Here is an 8,606-nt window from a genome sequence, read left to right on the forward strand (position 1 = left end):
TGGGTTGGCTCCCCCCCCTTGGGTTGTGCCGTGGCTATACTCGGCCTTGTCTCAGGATGGTAAGTTGGTGGTTGAAGATATCCCTCTAGTGGTGTGGGGGCTGTGCTTTGGCAAAGTGGGTGGGGTTATATCCTGCCTGTTTGGCCCTGTCCGGAGGTATCGTTGGACGGGGCCCTCCTGTCTCAGCCTCCAGTATTTATGCTGCAATAGTCGGGGCCTAAGGTCAGTCTGTTATCTCTGGAGTATTTCTCCTGTCTTACCCGGTGTCCTGTGTGAATTTAAGTATTCTCTCTCTCTCTCTCTCTCTCTCTCTCTCTCTCTCTCTCTCTCTCTCTCTCTCTCTCTCTCTCTCTCTCTCTCTCTCTCTCTCTCTCTCTCTCTCTCTCTCTCTCTCTCTCTCTCTCTCTCTCTCTCTCTCTCTCTCTCTCTCTCTCTCTATATATATATATATATATATATATATATATATATATATATATATATATATATATATATATATATATATATATATATATATATATATATATATATATATATATATATATACACACACACCTCAGGAAGTAACATAGTGTTCTTCATATGATGTGGTAACCTGGTAACCCTGGAACAGGAAGTAGCATAGTGATCTTCATATGATGTGGTAACCTGGTAACCCTGGAACAGGAAGTAGCATAGTGATCTTCATATGATGTGGTAACCTGGTAACCCTGGAACAGGAAGTAGCATAGTGATCTTCATATGATGTGGTAACCTGGTAACCCTGGAACAGGAAGTAACATGGTGTTCTTCATATGATGTGGTAACCCTGGTAACCCTGGAACAGGAAGTAACATAGTGTTCTTCATATGATGTGGTAACCCTGGAACAGGAAGTAACATAGTGATCTTCATATGATGTGGTAACCTGGTAACCCTGGAACAGGAAGTAACATAGTGTTCTTCATATGATGTGGTAACCTGGTAACCCTGGAACAGGAAGTAACATAGTGTTCTTCATATGATGTGGTAACCTGGTAACCCTGGAACAGGAAGTAACATAGTGTTCTTCATATGATGTGGTAACCTGGTAACCCTGGAACAGGAAGTAACATAGTGATCTTCATATGATGTGGTAACCTGGTAACCCTGGAACAGGAAGTAACATAGTGTTCTTCATATGATGTGGTAACTCTGGAACAGGAAGTAACATAGTGTTCTTCATATGAAGTGGTAACCTGGAACAGGAAGTAACATAGTGTTCTTCATATGATGTGGTAACCTGGAACAGGAAGTAACATAGTGTTCTTCATATGATGTGGTAACCTGGAACAGGAAGTAACATAGTGATCTTCATATGATGTGGTAACCCTGGAACAGGAAGTAACATAGTGTTCTTCATATGAAGTGGTAACCTAGTAACCCTGGAACAGGAAGTAGCATAGTGATCTTCATATGATGTGGTAACCCTGGAACAGGAAGTAGCATAGTGATCTTCATATGATGTGGTAACCTGGTAACCCTGGAACAGGAAGTAACATAGTGTTCTTCATATGATGTGGTAACCTGGTAACCCTGGAACAGGACGTAGCATAGTGATCTTCATATGATGTGGTAACCCTGGTAACCCTGGAACAGGAAGTAACATAGTGTTCTTCATATGATGTGGTAACCCTGGAACAGGAAGTAACATAGTGTTCTTCATATGATGTGGTAACCTGGAACAGGAAGTAACATAGTGATCTTCATATGAAGTGGTAACCTGGTAACCCTGGAACAGGAAGTAACATAGTGTTCTTCAAATGATGTGGTAACCTGGTAACCCTGGAACAGGAAGTAACATAGTGTTCTTCATATGATGTGGTAACCTGGTAACCCTGGAACAGGAAGTAACATAGTGTTCTTCATATGATGTGGTAACCTGGTAACCCTGGAACAGGAAGTAGCATAGTGATCTTCATATGATGTGGTAACCCTGGAACAGGAAGTAACATAGTGTTCTTCATATGATGTGGTAACCTGGTAACCCTGGAACAGGAAGTAACATAGTGTTCTTCATATAATGTGGTAACCCTGGAACAGGAAGTAACATAGTGATCTTCATATGATGTGGTAACCTGGTAACCCTGGAACAGGAAGTAACATAGTGTTCTTCATATGATGTGGTAACCCTGGAACAGGAAGTAACATAGTGTTCTTCATATGATGTGGTAACCCTGGAACAGGAAGTAACATAGTGTTCTTCATATGAAGCGGTAACCTGGTAACCCTGGAACAGGAAGTAACATAGTGATCTTCATATGATGTGGTAACCCTGGAACAGGAAGTAACATAGTGATCTTCATATGATGTGGTAACCCTGGAATGGGAAGTCACGTGTGTGTGTTCTGTTGCCAAGCTCTTTGTAGTGATTGGATGAAAGTGGGCACACTAAACCAGGCTGGTGGGCGTATGTCTGGCGACAGAGAGAGAGAGAGAGAGGAGAGCAGTGGGCTGAGGAAAGAGAAGAACAGAGAGGATCCAATATGTTCATGTCCACGTCCTGGAGGAGACCATGTGACGTTGAGGATTAATCACTTTTCTTCTGCTCCGGTACCTGAAAAAAATAAACAATGATATCATCATCGCTTTGCACAAAAAGGGCTTCACAGGCAAGGATATTGCTGCCAGTAAGATCACACCTAAATCAACCATTTATTGGATCATCAAGAACTTCAGGGAGAGCGGTTCAATTGTTGTGAAGAATGCTTCAGGGCACCCAAGAAAGTCCAGCAAGCGCCAGGACCGTCTCCTAAAGTTGATTCAGTTGCGGGATCGGGGCACCACCAGTACAGAGCTTGCTCAGGAATGGCAGCAGGCAGGTGTGAGTGCATCTGCACGCACAGTGAGGCAAAGACTTTTGGAGGATGGCCTGGTGTCAAGAAGGGCAGCAAAGAAGCCACTTCTCTCCAGGAAAAACATCAGGGACAGACTGATATTCTGCAGAAGGTACAGGGATTGGACTGCTGAGGACTGGGGTAAAGTCATTTCCTCTGATGAATCCCCTTTCCGATTGTTTGGGGCATTTGGAAAAAAGCTTGTCCGGAGAAGACAAGGTGAGCGCTACCATCAGTCCTGTGTCATGCCAACAGTAAAGCATCCTGAGACCATTCATGTGTGGAGTTGCTTCTCAGCCAAGGGAGTGGGCTCACTCACAATTTTGCCTAAGAACACAGCCATGAATAAAGAATGGTACCAACACATCCTCCGAGAGCAACTTCTCCCAACCATCCAGGAACAGTACGGTGAGGAACAATGCCTTTTCCAGCATGATGGAGCACCTTGCCATAAGGCAAAAGTGATAGCTAAGTGGCTCGGGGAACAAAACATGGATATTTTGGGTCCATGGCCAGGAAACTCCTCAGACTTTAATCCCATTGAGAACTTGAGGTCAATCCTCAAGAGGTGGGTGGACAAACAAAACCCCACAAATTCTGACAAACTCCAAGCATTGATTATGCAAGAATGGGCTGCCATCAGTCAGGATGTGGCCCAGAAGTTAATTGACGGCATGCCAGGGCGAATTACAGAGGTCTTGAAAAAGAAGGGTCAACACTGCAAATATTGACTCTTTGCATCAACTTCCTGTAATTGTCAATAAAAGCCTTTGACACTTATGAAATGCTTGTAATTATTCATCAGTATTCCATAGTAACATCTGACAAAAAATACCTAAAGACACTGAAACAGCTCTGTGAACATTTATATTTGTGTCATTCTCAAAACTTTTGGCCACTACTGTACACAGTACCAGTCGAAAGTTTGGACACACCTACTCATTCAAGGGTTTTTCTTTATTTTCTACATTGTAGAATAATAGTGAAGACATCAAAACTATGAAATAACACATGAAATCATGTAGTAACCAAAAAAGGCCTGATTCACGCAGTCTCCTCTGAACAGTTGATGTTGAGATGTGTCTGTTACTTGAACTCTGTGAAGTATTTCTTTGGGCTGCAATCTGAGGTGCAGTTAACTGAGGTGAACGTGTCCTCTGCAGCAGAGGTAACTCTGGGCCTTCCTTTCCTGTGGCGGTCCTCATGAGAGACAGTTAGCTCTAATGAACGTATCCTCTGCAGCAGAGGTAACTCTGGGTCTTCCTTTTCTGTGACGGTCCTCTTGAGAGCCAGTTTCATCATTGCGCTTGATGGTTTTTGCGACTGCACTTGAAGAAACTTTTGAAGTTCTTGACATTTTTCGGATTGACTTATCCTCTTGTCTTAAAGTAATGATGGAGCTGTCATTTCTCTTTGCTTATTTGAGCTGTTCTTGCCATAATACGGACTTGGTCTTTTACCAAATAGGGTTATCTTCTGTACACCACCCCTGCCTTGTCACAACACAACCGATTGGCTCAAACGCGTTAAGATGGAAAGAAAATCCACAAATTTGCATTTAACAAGGCACACCTGTTAATTGAAATGCATTCCAGGTGACTACCTAATGAAGCTGGTTGAGAGAATGCCAAGAGTGTACAAAGCTGTCATCAAGGCACTTTTTTGGTTACTACATGATTCCATATGTGCTATTTCTGCAATGTAGAAAATAGTTAAAATAAAGTAAACCCTTGAATGAGTAGGCGATTCCAATCTTTTAATTGGTCAACCAGATTGAAACAGTTTGCCGATTGGTCCCTTCTGGCCAGCTGACTGGTACTATCTGGCCAGCTGACCCCTCTGGCTGGCTGACTGGTCCTATCTGGCCGGCCGACTGGTCCTATCTGGCCGGCCGACTGGTCCTATCTGGCCGGCCGACTGGTCCTATCTGGCTTGCCGTCTGGTACTATCGGTCCTGGCTGACTGGTCCCTTCTGGCCAGCCGACTGGTACTATCTGGCCTGCCGACTGGTACTATCTGGCCGGCTGACTGGTTCCATGAAAACTGCAGCTTGCAGTTACAGTTCTGTTTAATAGACAGTATTTATTTGACATTAGCTGATGTAGATCAGTAGAAGGCGTCCTATTCCGTATAAAGGATATCATGTTACAGGATCATTAGTCAGTAAAACCATTACTGTTATTCCTCATTGGTCATTTAGTTTTCTGTTCCTTCCCTATTTTGCTACTGTAACTATTTATCTTGAAATCTAATATGCCTACCTGTGTGTAAATCACAAGAGGCTTAGTCATTCATGTAGGCATTCATGTAGGTATTCATGTAGGTATGCTTTTTGGTATTCATATAGGCATTCATGTAGGCATTCGTGTAGTCATTCATGTAGGCATTCGTGTAGTCATTCATGTAGGCATTCATGTAGGTATGCTTTTTGGTATTCATATAGGCATTCATGTAGGCATTCATGTAGTCATTCATGTAGGCATTAATGTAGGCATTAATGTAGTCATTCATGTAGGTATGCATGTAGGTATTCATATAGGTATTCATGTAGCCATTCTTGTAGGTGTTAATGTAGTCATTTGTGTAGTCATTCATGTAGGTATTCATGTAGTCATTCATGTAGTCATCCATGTAGGTATTCATGTGGTCATTAATGTGGTCACCCATGTAGTCATTAATGTAGGTATTCATGTAGTCACCCATGTAGTCATTCATGTAGGTATTTAAGTAGTCCTTCATATTGGAATGTATGTATTCATGTAGTCACTCATGTGGTCACCCATGTATTAATTCCTATAGGTATTCATGTAGTCATTAATGTAGTCATTCATGCGGTCACCCATGTATTAATGTAGTCCTTCATGTAGGTATTCATGTAGTCGTCCATGTGGTCACCCATGTATTCATTCATGTAGGTATTGATGTAGTCATTCATGTAGGTATTCATGTATGTGTTCATGTAGTCATTCATGTAGTCATTCATGTAGTTATTCATGTAGTAATTCATGTAGTCATTCATGTGGTCACCCATGTATTAATTAAATTGGTTATTCATGTAGTCATTCATGTAGGTATTCATGTAGGTGTTCATGTAGTCATTCATGTAGGTATTAATTAAGTAATTAATGTAGGTATTCATGTAGGTGTTCATGTAGTCATTCATGTGGTCATTCAGGCAGGTATTCTACATAATGGACATGTTGATTTTTAAGTCATAAAATGAGAATTGGCTATATTAAAATGTCTCTTCTCTCAATCATTTTGTCATTTTAGTAGTGTGCAGAAGCAGAGGTGGTAAAGAGACTCTCAGTAGCTCATAAACACAACAGATCTTGCCTATGTAGTATAATATGACAAGTGTCTGCAATTAGTCAAGGTCAACCACCTTTTGATTTGTCTTGAAGTTGGGGTGACTTAGAGACATTTGCTGTTATAGCATGAACCCTTTCTAAAACCCCTGCACTTGGGATTAAATATAGCCTCACAAAGCACTTCATGATGACAGAAGCGAGTGCTATGGGGCGATAGTCATTTAGTTCAGTTACCTTAGCTCTCTCGGGTACAGGAACAACGGTGGCCATCTTGAAGCAGGTGGGGACAACAGACTGGGATAGGGAGAGATTGAATATGTTCGTATCCACTCCGGCCAGCTGGTCTGCTCATGCTCTGTAGAGGCGGCTAGGGATGCATTCTGGGCCGGCAGCCTTGCGAGTATTAACACTCTTAAATGTCTTACTTAAGTCGGCCGCGGAGAACGAGAGCTCACAGTCCTCAGGATCGGCCCTTGCCGGGGGCACTGTGTTATCCTCAAAGCAGGAGAAGAAGGTGTTTAACTAGTCCGGGAGAAAGACGTCGGTGTCCGAGACGTGGCTTTCCCTTAGTAATCCGTGATGGTCTGGAGTCCCTGCCACATACGTCTCGTGTCTGAGCCGTTGAATTGCAAGTCCACTCTATCTCTGTACTGACCTTTTGCCTGTTTGATTGCCTTACGGAGGACATAACTGGACTGTTTGTACTCAACCATATTCCCAGTCACCTTGTTGTGGTTAAATGTGGTTGTTCACGCTTTCAGTTTTGCGCGGATGATGCCATCTATCCACTGTTTCTGGTTTGGGTAGGTTTTAATAGTCACAGTGGGAACAACATCCCCTACACACTTCCTGATGAACTCAGTCACCGTATCAGTGTACACAATGTTATTCTCAGAGTCATCCCGGAACATATCCCAGTCCTTGTGATCAAAACTATCTTGAAGCATGGATTCTGATTGGTCAGACCAGCGTTGAATAGACCCTAGCACAGGTACTTAATGTTTGAGCTCTGCCTTTAGGAAGGGAGGAGCAGAATGGAGTCGTGATCTGATTTGCTGAAGGGAGAGCGGGGGAGGGCCTTGTAACCATAACAATGGTAACAATGTAACAACAGTCGAGAGTTTTTGAAGTGTGAGTATTGCAGACAACGTGTTGATAGAACTTAGGTAGCGTTTTCCTAAAATGTGCTTTGTTAAAGTCCCCAGCTACAATAAATGAGACCTCAGGATATGTGGTTTCCAGTTTGCAGAAGTCCAATGTAGTTGCTTGAGAGCCGTAATGGTGCCGGCACGAGGGGGAATATACACGGCTGTGACGATGACCGAAGATAATTATCTGGGGAAGTAATGTGATCTCCTCCCCTTTCATCTACACTGATTGAAGTGGATTTAACAAGTGACAAGGGATCGTAGCCTCGCACACTCAGCGTACATACACTCTGTTCTAATATAAACTAGCGGCCCACTTAGAAATATGTGCATTGGATCAGAACCTAAGTGTGTATACATGTCTTCAGTAAGTATGAGACTGAATACATATTCATATTCATATCATACCTGCTTTCAGTAAGTATTAGACTGAAGACATATTCATGTTCATATCATACCTGTTTTCAGTGAGTATGAGACTGAATACATATTCATATCATACCTGTTTTCAGTAAGTATGAGACTGAATACATATTCATATTCATATCATACCTGTTTTCAGTGAGTATGAGACTGAATACATATTCATATCATACCTGTTTTCAGTAAGTATGAGACTGAATACATATTCATATAGTACCTGTTTTCAGTGAGTATGAGACTGAATACATATTCATATAGTACCTGTTTTCAGTGAGTATGAGACTGAATACATATTCATATAGTACCTGTTTTCAGTGAGTATGAGACTGAATACATATTCATATAGTACCTGTTTTCAGTGAGTATGAGACTGAATACATATTCATATAGTACCTGTTTTCAGTGAGTATGAGACTGAATACATATTCATATAGTACCTGTTTTCAGTGAGTATGAGACTGAATACATATTCATATTCATATCATACCTGTTTTCAGTAAGATGAATGAAACACAACGACACACCTCCACACCATCTTACTCGGTGTGACATCACTTCCTCATCAAGATACACGCTTGCAGACGATAACGCATTAGTAGAAAAATAATCAGGTGAGAGAAAATAATATCAGATTTGTTTTATAGCGTATTAGTTAGTGAATCATATTAACAATTCACGTAATTAAATCTTCCATTGAAAAGAACATGGAAATAGAAACAATAACAAAATGATCTGATTATATTTTTGAGGTATGAAACAGCGTCGTCCTAAATGGCACCCTGTTTACCTCTATAGAGATCCCCTTCTGACCAGGGCCCAGAGCACTAGATAGGGAATAGGCTGGCGTTTGGCATGCATTAACAGCCTTTA

This window comes from Oncorhynchus clarkii, chromosome 18 (genome assembly GCF_045791955.1).
Source record: "Oncorhynchus clarkii lewisi isolate Uvic-CL-2024 chromosome 18, UVic_Ocla_1.0, whole genome shotgun sequence".
NCBI lineage: Eukaryota > Metazoa > Chordata > Actinopteri > Salmoniformes > Salmonidae > Oncorhynchus > Oncorhynchus clarkii.